This window comes from Eurosta solidaginis, unplaced genomic scaffold (assembly GCF_040869045.1).
Source record: "Eurosta solidaginis isolate ZX-2024a unplaced genomic scaffold, ASM4086904v1 ctg00001039.1, whole genome shotgun sequence".
NCBI lineage: Eukaryota > Metazoa > Arthropoda > Insecta > Diptera > Tephritidae > Eurosta > Eurosta solidaginis.
Window position 1 is genome coordinate 808,304 of NW_027136886.1, and position 13,025 is coordinate 821,328.

Sequence of the window (13,025 nt, forward strand, 5' to 3'; positions counted from 1 at the left end):
CCATAGGTGGAAGCCGTTTCGAGATATCGCCATAAAGGTGGACCAGGGGTGACTCTAGAATGCGTTTGTACGATATGGGTATCAAATGAAAGGTGCTAATGAGTATTTTAAAAGGGAGTGATGCTTAGTTCCACAGGTGGACGCCGTTTCGAGATATCGCCATAAAGGTGGACCAGGTGTGACCCTAGAATTTGTTTGTACGATATGGGTATCAAATTAAAGGTATTAATGAGGGTTTTAAAAGGGAGTGGTGGTAGTTGTATAGGTGGTCGCCTTTTCGAGATATCGCCATAAAGGTGGACCAGGGGTGACTCTAGAATGTGTTTGTACGATATGGGTATCAAATGAAAGGTGTTAATGAGTATTTTAAAAGGGAGTAATCCTTAGTTCCATAGGTGGAAGCCGTTTCGAGATATCGCCACAAAGGTGGACCAGGGGTGACCCTAGGATTTGTTTGTACAATATGGGTATGAAAAGAAAGGTGTTAATGAGTATTTTAAAAGGGAATGATGCTTAGTTCCACAGGTGGACGCCGTTTCGAGATATCACCATAAAGGCGGACCAGGTGTGACCCTAGAATTTGTTTGTACAATATGGGTATCAAAAGAAAGGTGTTAATGAGTATTTTAAAAGGGAGTAATCCTTAGTTCCATAGGTGGACGCCGTTTCGAGATATCGCCACAAAGGTGGACCAGGGGTGACCCTAGAATTTGTTTGTACAATATGGGTATCAAAAGAAAGGTGTTAATGAGTATTTTAAAAGGGAGTGATGCTTAGTTCCACAGGTGGACGCCGTTTCGAGATATCGCCATAAAGGTGGACCAGGTGTGACCCTAGAATTTGTTTGTACGATATGGGTATCAAATTAAAGGTATTAATGAGGGTTTTAAAAGGGAGTGGTGGTAGATGTATAGGTGGTCGCCTTTTCGAGAAATCGCCATAAAGGTGGACCAGGGGTGACTCTAGAATGTGTTTGTACGATATGGGTATCAAATGAAAGGTGTTAATGAGTATTTTTAAAGGGAGTGATCCTTAGTTCTATAGGTGGAAGGAAGCCTTTTCGAGATATCGCCATAAAGGTGGACCAAGGGTGACTCTAGAATGTTTGTACGATATGGGTATCAAACGAAAGGTGTTACTGAGCATTTTAAGAGGGAGTGGGCATTAGGTCTATAGGTGGACGCCTTTTCGAGATATCGCCATTAGGGTGGGCCAGGGGTGACTCTAGAATGTGTTTGTACGATATGGGTATCAAACGAAAGGTGTTACTGAGTACTTTAAGAGGGAGTGGGCATTAGGCCTATAGGTGGACGCCTTTTCGAGATAACGCCATTAGGGTGGGCCAGGGGTGACTCTAGAATGTTTGTACGATATGGGTATCAAACGAAAGGTGTTACTGAGCATTTTAAGAGGGAGTGGGCATTAGGTCTATAAGTGGACGCCTTTTCGAGATATCGCCATTAGGGTGGGCCAGGGTGACTCTAGAATATGTTTGTACGATATGGATATCAAATGAAAGGTGGTAATGAGTATTTTAAAAGGGAGTAATCCTTAGTTCTATAGGTTGACGCCTTTTCGAGATATCGCCATAAAGGTGGACCAAGGCTGACTCTAGAATGTTTGTACGATATGGGTATCAAACGAAAGGTGTTACTGAGCATTTTAAGAGGGAGTGGGCATTAGGTCTATAGGTTGCCACCTTTTCGAGATATCGCCATTAAGGTGGGCCAGGGGTGACTCTAGAATGTTTGTACGATATGGGTATCAAACGAAAGGTGTTACTGAGCATTTTAGGAGGGAGGGGGCATTAGGTCTATAGGTGGACGCCTTTTCGAGATATCGCCATTAGGGTGGGCCAGGGGTGACTCTAGAATGTTTGTACGATATGGGTATCAAACGAAAGGTGTTACTGAGCATTTTAAGAGGGAGTGGGCATTAGGTCTATAGGTGGACGCCTTTTTGAGATATCGCCATTAGGGTGGGCCAGGGGTGACTCTAGAATGTTTGTACGATATGGGTATCAAATTAAAGGTATTAATAAGGGTTTTAAAAGCGAGTGGTCCTTAGATGTATATGTGAAGGCGTTTTCGCGATATCGACCAAAATGTGGACCAGGTGATCCAGAAAATCATCTGTCGGGTACTGCTAATTTATTTATATATGCAATACCACTAACAGTATTCTTGCCAAGATTCCAAACGCTGTTGATTTCGCCTTGTAGAACTTTTTCATTTTCTTCTACTTAATATGGTAGGTGTTACACCCATTTTACAAAGTTTTTTCCAAAGTTATATTTTGCGTCAATAAACCAATCCAATTACCATGTTTCATCCCTTTTTTCGTATTTGGTATAGAATTATGGCATTTTTTTCATTTTTCGTAATTTTCGATATCGATAAAGTGGGCGTGGTTATGGTCGGATTTCGGCCATTTTTTTTACCAAGATAAAGTGAGCTCAGATAAGTGCGTGGACTAAGTTTAGTAAAGATATATCGGTTTTTGCTCAAGTTATTGTGTTAACGGCCGAGATGAAGGCCAGACGGTGGACTGTGTATAAAAACTGGGCGTGTCTTTCACCGATTTCGCCCATTTTCACAGAAAACAGTTACCGTCATAGAGTCTATGCTTCTACCAAATTTAAGAAGGATTGGTAAATTTTTGTTCGACTTATGGCATTAAAAGTATTCTAGACAAACTAAATGAAAATGGGCGGAGCCACGCCCATTTTGAAATTTTCTTTTATTTTTGTATTTTGTTGCATCATATCATTACTGGGGTTGAATTCTGACTTTATATACTTATATACAGTAAAGATATTAAATTTTTTGTTAAAATTTGAATTAAAAAAAAATTTTTTTTTTAAAAAGTGGGCGTGTTCTTCATCCGATTTTGCTAATTTTTATTTAGCACATATATAGTAATAGTAGTAACGTTCCCGCCAAATTTCATCATGATATCTTCAACGACTGCCAAATTACAGCTTGCAAAACTTTTAAATTACCTTCTTGTAAAAGTGGGCGGTGCCACGCCCTTTGTCCAAAATCTTACTAATTTTCTATTCTGCGTCATAACATCAACCCATCTACCAAGTTTCATCGCTTTATCCGCCTTTGGCAATGAATTATCGCATTTTTTCGGTTTTTCGAAATTTTCGATATCGAAAAAATGGGCGTGGTTATAGTCCGATATCGTTCATTTTAAATAGCGATCTGAGATGAGTGCCCAGGAATCTACATACCAAATTTCATCAAGATACCTCAAAATTTACTCAAGTTATCGTGTTAACGGACGGACGGACGGACATGGCTCAATCAAATTTTTTTTCGATCCTGATTATTTTGATATATGGAAGTCTATATCTATCTCGATTCCTTTATATATGTACAACCAACCGTTATCCAATCAAACTTAATATACTCTGTGAGCTCTGCTCAACTGAGTATAAAAATAGGTAGGTACTTTGTGTGCGGATGCAAAGTTTCAGGTTTTTTGTGATCTGCGTGTAAAAACTATGAATACGAATCACGTATTTCAACAATATATGACGTAAACGTAACTATTTGATGAAATGTTTTGAATTTTGAAGCCTCTAGCCGTAAAAAAGGGGCAAAAAAATACAGTTTATATGGGGTATATAATATATGTACCACCGATCTCTATGATTTTTTCAGACAACAATATATACTATACACGTAAGCATTTGGTGAAATTTGAAGCTTCTAGCTGGTAAAATGGGGCCGAAATCGCAAAAAAAAAAATATATATATACTATATATACCATCATATATATATTATTATATCACCGATCTCTATGATTTTTTGACACAACAATATATACTATATACGTAAGCAATCGGTGAAATTTGAAGCTTATAGCTGTTAAAATGGGGTAGAAATTGCGAAAAGTTTCTTATCGGAACAATCGGTTGTATGAGATATATACTATATATACAACCGATCTCTATGATTTTTTCAGACAACAACATATGCCATATACGTAAGCGTTCGGTAAAATTTGAAGCTTCTAGCTGTTAAAATGGGGCTAACATTGCGAAAATATATATATATACTATATATACCACCATATATATACTATATATACCACCGATCTGTATGATTTTTTCAGGCAACAATATATACTATACACGTAAGCATTTGGTGAAATTTGAAGCTTCTAGCTGGTAAAATGGGGCCGAAATCGCAAAAAAAAAAATATATATATACTATATATACCATCATATATATATTATTATATCACCGATCTCTATGATTTTTTGACACAACAATATATGCTATATGCGTAAGCATTTGGTGAAATTTGAAGCTTCTAGCTGGTAAAACGGGGTAGTAATTACGAAAAGTTTCTTATCTGAACAATCGGTTGTGGGGGATATATACTATATATACGACCGATCTCATCAATTTTTTCAGGCAACAATATGTGCAATATATGAAAGTATATGGTGAAGTTTGAAGCTTCAATCTGTTAAATTGAGTAAGATATTACAAAAATCCTCTTTTTCTGAAAAATCGGTTGTATGGAGGATATATGCTATAGTGGTCCGATCCGGCCGGTTCTGACAAATATCTAATCGGACACCCAAATACACCTGATCACCAAATTTTATCAAGATATCTCAAAAATTGAGGGACTAGTTTGCATACAAACAGACAGACGGACAGACGGACAGACGGACATGGCTAAATCAACTCAGCTCTTCATTCTGATTATTTCGGTATACTTAATGGTGGGTCTATCTATTTTCCTTTAAGGACTTACAATTTTGGGTTTCGTGACGAAATTAATATACCATTTCATTTTCATGAAAGGTATAAAAATAGAAAAGTAAAATGGAGCTGGAATGCATACAAAATATTTGCTGGTAAATCAGTCGTACCGAGTCTCGGTGTTTCATGTAGTGTCCACCAGGCCGAAGTCTATGCCGTAGCGAGAGCAGCCTGACTGCTCGTGGATAGTACGATCACAGAAATCAATGTAACTATCTTTTTCGACAGCCAGGCGGCTTTAAAGGCGTTAGAATTCAACGTGATAAAGTCGTATATCTCGCGAAACAACTAAATGTCTTCCAGGATGCCAGGGCACAGCGATGTTGAAGGGATTGAATTTGCAGATAGAATGACCAGAAAAGCTTCCGAAATGGACATAAACGAGGTCGATAGCTCTGTATGACCAATGTTAGGATATCTTTTAAAGAAAATCAAGGAATATGAGTTTAGAACAATGAGCTTGTGTGGACAAACCGAGATGATTGCAAGGTCTCGAGGTCCTTATGGCCATGTTTGGATAAAGAAGTAACTAGCTTACTTCTTACGCTTAACAAATCATCAGAGGTCATTGCGCTTTTGCAGTAATGCTTGCTATACAAAAACTGTCTGGATGAGGAGGACGAGCAGTCAATTCATGACCGTCTCTGCCGATGTTCAGGACTGGCAGCAAGACGACTCAGATTTCTGAGCGCACGATTTTTCCACAGACTGGCAGAGGTTGGGAAAGCGGATCTATCACTCGCACTTAGGTTCACCAGAGAAAGCTAATGGTTCGTTGAAGCCAATAGGAACTAATATTGTTGGTCGAATGTGCCGCCACCCGTCACTCACTGAGGCCACTGAAAATAGACAAAAACGTCACCAAGTGCAAGTGTGTGAAATTCCGCCCTCTTAACCTAATCTACTTACACCTTGAGATTTTAAATTATTAAACAAATTTTCAACATTTATTCCAATTGCCGGTAAAAATATTTGGGAGCTTATCAACTGTAAGCATAAAAACCTACCTACCTACCTACATATGTTCCCATACCTTCATTATTATAAAAGAATACAAGTTCCCAGACTCTTTTGCTCAGAAAATTAAATACATACATTCCTATTACACATCTCACAACTAACTATTTACGAACGAGATTCTCACAAGATTCGGTTACAAGAATACCAATTTCTAAAATTTATGTTGTCTGATAGTGTTATGTTGCAACATACGGATGTCGCCGCGTGCAACAGGCAATGCCAAAAACACATAATAATTTTCGAACTTTTGCAAACAAAAAACCAGAACACATGGATAATATTTAATTGTCAGCGAAAAATTTTGCTAAAATTCTGTGTAGATTTGCATGCAAAATTAGACGATGGCGATGCAGAGAAACATATCTATGCATTGTATAGTATCACGTAGCTATCTGTGTATTGTTTTATACAAACAAATTATGATATGCACTACAACTTTTGTATGCAGTGAAACCACCCTTGTACGAACATTCATCGTCAGTTGCTGCGATTATGGATGCGATGGATAAAATGCTATCCAGTGTTACTACAGTTGGGGAATTTTACATCTACTCTGATAACGAAGCGGTTATCAAGGCCTTGAGCTCAACTATAGTGCGATCGTGGGTGGTTTGGGAGTGTCTGACCTCCCTTACGAATGCATCGTACTATTTTATGATTAAGATTATGCAGGTGCGGGGCCATAGTGTTATCCCGGGCAACTGTCAAGCGAATCTCTAAGCACGTATCCGTATAATTGAACCGTATGAAGGTGGCTATAGGGATTTTTAGATTACGCTAGCCACCTGTGGTCTTACTTACTTACTTAATTGGCGCTTAACCGTCTAAACGGTTATGGCCGTCCATCAAGGCGCGCCAGTCGCTCCTTCGCTCCGCCAACCGGCGCCAATTGATCACACCAAGGGAGTTTAAATCGTTTTCCACCTGGTCCTTCCAACGGAGTGGGGGCCGCCCTCTACCTCTGCTTCCATAGGCGGGTTCCGATAGAAACACTTTCTTGGCCGGAGCATCATCTTTCATTCGCATAACATGGCCTAGCCAGCGCAGCCGCTGCGTTTTAATTCGCTGGACTATGTTGATGTCTGCGTATAGCTCGTACAGCTCATCATTAAATCTTCTTCGGTACTCGCCATCGCCATCGCGTAGAGGTCCATAAATCTTTCGAAGAACTTTTCTCTCGAACACTCCCAAAGCCGCTTCATCTGCTGTTGTCATGGTCGATGCTTCTGCCCCATATAGCAGGACGGGTACGATAAGTGACTTGTAGAGTATGATTTTCGTTCGCCGAGAGAGGACTTTACTTTTCAATTGCCTACCTAGTCCAAAGTAGCATTTATTGGCAAGATTGATTCTTCGCTGGATTTCAGTGCTGATGTTGTTGCTAGTGTTGATGCTGGTTCCCAAATAAACGAAGTCTTTTACTATTTCGAAATTATGGCTGCCAACAGTAGCGTGGTTGCCAAGGCGCATATGCGCTGACTCTTTGCTCGATGACAGCAGGTACTTCGTTTTGTCCTCATTCACCATCAAACCCATCTTTACCGCTTCTGTTTCCGGCTTGGAGTAAGCAGAACTAACAGCGCGGGTGTTTAGGCCGATGATATCAATGTCATCAGCATATGCCAGTAATTGCAAGCTTTTATAGTATATTGTTCCAGTGCGGTTAAGTTCTGCAGCTAGTATAATTTTCTCCAGCATCAAATTAAAGAAATCGCACGATAGGGGGTCACCCTGTCTGAAAACTCGTTTAGTTTCGAACGGCTCGGAGAGGTCCTTCCCAATTCTGACTGAGCTGATGGTGTTGCTCAACGTCATTTTGCACAGCCGTATAAGTTTTGCGGGGAAACCAAATTCAGACGTAGCGGCATATAGGCAGCTCCTTTTCGTGCTGTCGAAGGCGGCTTTAAAGTCGACGAAGAGGTGATGTGTGTCGATTCTCTTTTCACGGGTTTTTTCCAAGATTTGGCGCATTGTGAAAATCTGGTCGATGGTAGATTTACCAGGTCTGAAGCCGCACTGATAAGGTCCAATCAGCCGGTTCACGGTGGGCTTCAATCTTTCGCACAATACACTTGAAAGGACCTTATATGCGATATTAAGAAGGCTGATTCCACGATAGTTGGTGCATTTTGCAGTATCCCCCTTCTTGTGGACTGGGCAAAGAACACTTAGATTCCAACCGTCGGGCATGCTTTCGTCCGCCCATATTATGCTAAGAAGCTGCTGCATGCGCCTTACCAACTCCTCGCCGCCGAACTAGAATAGCTCCGCAGGCAATCCATCAGCGCCCACGGCCTTGTTGTTTTTCAATCTGGTTATTGCTATTCTAACTTCGTCATAATCGGGCGGGGGGACATATATTCCATCATCATCGATTGCGGGATCGGGTTCTTCATCTCTGCGCGGTGAATTGCTGCCTCCATTTAGGAGAGCAGAGAAGTGTTCCCCCCATAATCTAAGCACTCTCTGGACATCAGTTACAAGGTCGCCGTTTTCATTCCTACAGGAGTTTGTCCCGGTCTTGAAACCTTCCGTCTGTCGCCGTATTTTTTGGTAGAATTTTCGGGCGTTATTCCTGGTGGCTAGCAGCTCAAGCTCCTCGCACTCACGCCTTTCTGCTTCTGCTTTTTTCTTCCTGAAAAGGCGTCTCGCTTCCCTTTTCAACTCACGATAGCGTTCACACACTCCTCTTGTCGCGCTCGCTTTTAACGTAGCCCTGTAGGCAGCGTCTTTTCTTTCGGTTGCAACGCGGCATTCTTCATCATACCAGTTGTTTTTTCGTGGCCGCCGGTAACCAATTTTTTCCTCGGCGGCAGTATGAAGTGCTTTGGAGATATGCTCCCACTGCTCCTGTATTCCTTCAGGATGAATTGTGCCCTCAGAGAGCAGGTGTGAGAGTCGAGTTGCGAAATCATTGGCAGTCTGTTGTGATTGAAGCTTTTCGACGTCTAGCTTTCCTTGTGTTTTTTGTTTCTTGTTTTTAGCCGCGTTGAGGCGGGTGCGTATTTTAGCTGCAACGAGATAATGGTCCGAATCGATGTTAGGTCCTCGGATCGTTCGCACATCTAAAACACTGGAGGCATGCCGTCCGTCTATCACAACGTGATCGATCTGATTGCCACCTGTGGTCTGCTCATTTTTAAATGGGCCTCGAGTCAGCTCAGCTAGCGTTGGGCGCACATCACCTCTTGCAGGGTAGCAAGATCTTTCTGGCCGGAAGTGGATTGTAGGAGGTCTGCCGAAATAATTGGGTTCATCAACCAGTTTTGACAGGGCACTGTTCAAAGGGAATCCATGCGGTACGTCTCAGTTTACTAGAAACAACATCCTGCTGCAGCTGAGCTGCTAGTTTGCCCAGCTTTTGGTCGCGACTCACTTGGATCTCCGCAAGATTTATACAAGATTTAGATTAGTCTCATAAGAAACTATGTCGTTGCTACGTAACGATTTTATAAGTAGCTATAGCTACCTCACCGTGATTGTATGTGGTATCACAACGGATCTCCATGCTGTCCCAGTGAGCTTCCCCTACCAGGGCAGCTGCGACCTAACCTAACCTGATAGATTATGTACGCACAACATTCTATTTTAAAAACACGTTTTTGAGTTAGGCTGATCTTAAAAGTTTGCAAGCCTGTGCTTCAGTGGAGACTCGAACCCAAATAAAGGCGGAAAGGTGCAGCAAGGGCGCGGAAACGTTAGAACATACGAGACGTATGCGCCGATTGGAACCGGGATGGTATGTGTTGTAATAATATAGTAACATTGCGTCGAATAAGCTTCTGGAAAAAATATGAACACATTTACAGAATTTACACACGGGCCAGATCAACGAAGCCTAGCTTCAGGCAGTACAGAAGCCTAACTTTTGATAAAAAAAAATTATACAAAGTAGTGAACTTTTTACACCTTGGTATCCATATTAAAAGAAAAGTGAAGCGTCCATATAAAAAAATCTCAAGAAATGCTCAACCAAATTTTCGTTTCTGAAGTTGTATTCAACTCTTAAGAAAACCCATACGCTTTCCGCTGTCATTTTCTAAAGTTTTTTTTAAACAAAAGTGCACAGGGGAGCCCTGGCTACTCCGAGAAAGATATGTACGCCTCATTTTTTCCTTGAAAAACGCCCCTGTAAGAACACAGTTGGTTAGTTACCAGGGATAACAGTGACTGCATTCGTTAGTTTTTTCATTCGAATTTGTAGTTATATTTGAGCACAAGTGCTAATTTTCTTTTGTGAATGTACTCGCTTTTACTTAAGCGGATTTCATAGAGAGCCGCTTCAGAGAGAGCAGAGAAATAAATAAAATGCCAAATTTTCTGAGCCGAAACTATTTCACGCTAAAGAAAAAACATACAATTTTTTCTTGAGCGTTTTATTTAGATGTGGATACTAAGCGTATACCTGAAATTGTATCCAACTAAAAAATGGAGTTCCATCGATCTCCGATACATAGAACCGACTGCCGTGGGTGGCGGAAATTGCAAGGAAATTCCCGGGTAAGGGAAGTGTCCGCCTTATAAAAGTGTCGGTAATAGGATGTTCCACTGTATACTTACATACTTTAATAAGAGCATGTGTAAAGTGCCGAAAAGCAAGATATGTACAGATAAATTTTATGAAAAACTTGAAATAAAATACAATAAAATAAACCAAAGTAAGCGCAAAACAAACGAGAAATAAAAAGAACAAATTTCGTGTTCTGCAACATGCTCATTATTACTTACTAAATTACGCGGGCGAAAATTTACAATAAACAGGCACATGTATGTAGTTATACACATATTAATATGCACACGTACATACATATATGTATTAACATTCGATTTAATAGCGTGTTTAGGGAAAATTTTGTTGCTAGTTTTGCCAAATGTTGCACTTATTAAGTTAGTGGCATGTTGCTAAGTGGAAATTTGTTGTTGTTGTTTTGTACCTACGCAACAGCACATTTTAAAATTTTCTTCTGTGGAAAATTACGCCAAATACATACGTACGCCAGACTTTGTTCTTACATTTCAAAAGTGAGGCTTGCTTCCCCTCTCCATTCTCTATCCCGATCTCTTCTAATTTATCTTCCACTTTTCTTCTTATTCTTGTCCATCCTCTATTGCATCTATCTTCCTTCCACTCTCGAACCAATTGCAACTACCGCTGGGACTCCCACTCATATTCTCACTTACACCCCGATTTCCACTCTCATTCCTACTTCCACACCCACTCGTACTTACACTCCCTTTCTCACTCCCACTTCCATTCAACTTTCACTTCCGCTCCTACTTACACTCCTACCCACACTCCCATTCCCACTCTCACTTCCACTCCTAGTCACAGACTCACTCCATCTTGCTATCTCACCTCAATTTCTTCCTTTATATAATCTTTATACCAAACATGGAATACCTGCTTCATCTGACTAGCCGATTTCAAAATCTTTGTTTTTATAAACCAATGCGAAACCATATGGAACTAACGCAGGTAGAATTCTTAAAATGGAATTCATATTTACATATAAGAAGAAGATAGTTAGGTAAGACGTTCGCCTGCCTGATAATATTTCTCTCGGCGATGTGTCTGCTTTCTCAGTAAACACGGGCATACTGCAGCTTCTGTAAAAACACTTTTTTTAAATTCTTGCCTCTCTCTTCTCTTCTCCATGTTTGTTCCCTGTCTCTTCGTATATTTCCCCTATCACTTTCTCGATGTTTCTCTCTTCTACTTCCACTTTTTTCCTCTCCCTCACCCGCTATCTATTTGTCTTCATCTTCTTTCCTTTTCAAGGTTCCCATTCTTCCTATCTTTTCGCCCTTTTTTCATTTCCCAATCCAAATTTCTTTCCTCGCGATCACCCTCTCTATATTTTTCTTCCTCTCATTATTCTCGTTCTGTCCGTTATTTAAACGGCTATTGTTTCTTTCTCCCTTTTTAAGTCTAAGGCTTTTTGTATAACCTATCTTTCCCTCTCGCTCTTCTTTTTGGCCATTACCCTAGGTGAAACCGTCATTAACATATCCTATTTGATATTTGTAAAAACACATTATGGGATCAATCTGGTCCACAGTTTAGTCCATATCTCAAAACAAAGCACCACTTACAAACCGTCTTCGCAACTTTACGAAACAAAGGCAGCTATGTTTTTTAACATTGGTTCATCCGATTCATCCGATTTTTCATTCGTTTCGCTAAGTGTTGTTATATTTTTGTTGCATCTCTTATAAATCATAACAATCGTAATTACGATAATTGGAAAATTTTGCTCGAAGCACACGAGAGTAGTGGTAAAGAATCGTACACAGATACACCTTGTAGGGGAATCTATGGCTAGTGCCCATCAGAAGGCCTACCGAACTGATATAAATTTACAGATATTGATTTGCACCGTCTGAGTGCAAAATCCAGAGAAATCTCTATAGGAGATGGCACGAAAAAGGTATATCCAGGAAACATGCTGCTTTAACAGGATTCTTCCAAAGGTACAGGGGGGATAGAGCTGATGGTTCCACAGTGCAATTAAAAAGATGGCTGGTGTCATGTGGAGATACGTCAGAGTTTATCCTACTACAGTTTCCACACCGAAGTTAAGCTAGATTGACACACGCCCCGCTGGGTAGGTTGTGTTTGCTCGCATAGTAATCCGACGGCTTTTAGTGGATGTCTCTGAGGGCGTTTGCTTGGTCCTTTTCTTCAAACGGCTGACTTTTTAAGGGCCAGCAGCTGTCTGTTGGGATGATCAGATTTCTGGGTGTTCAACAGAAACTGTTGGTTCAGCATTTCATTCCTCTCCTTTACGGGAAGTACTATCGCCTCACTGTTTAGATAATGTTTTGGAGATATAAGAAGGCCTACAGTTTCCTCCATTATGTTTCTTTTAGGCTCGGTGACCATATTTGGGACGCGTTGCATGCAAGCAGTCGGCCAATTGCTTTATAACTGGTGATGAGCGTTTCTATGTCTTTACTCCAAGTGCTGCTGGCAAGAGAATTTATGATTTTGTTGGGGCTGCATGCTCGCCAAAATGTAGGTCTAATCGAACTTCGCAACCAGTAGTTTTGGGTGTAAGAAATCGGTAGCGTAATGCCACCTTGAACGTCCAATATGATCTATATTTGCTTTGTCCATGTTGTAAATGCGTTCGCCGAGGATTTGTTCGATGACAGTACAACCGCTACGTATGAAGGAAAGGCCTTGTATCCAATGCCATTTATTTTTTCCCTACAGG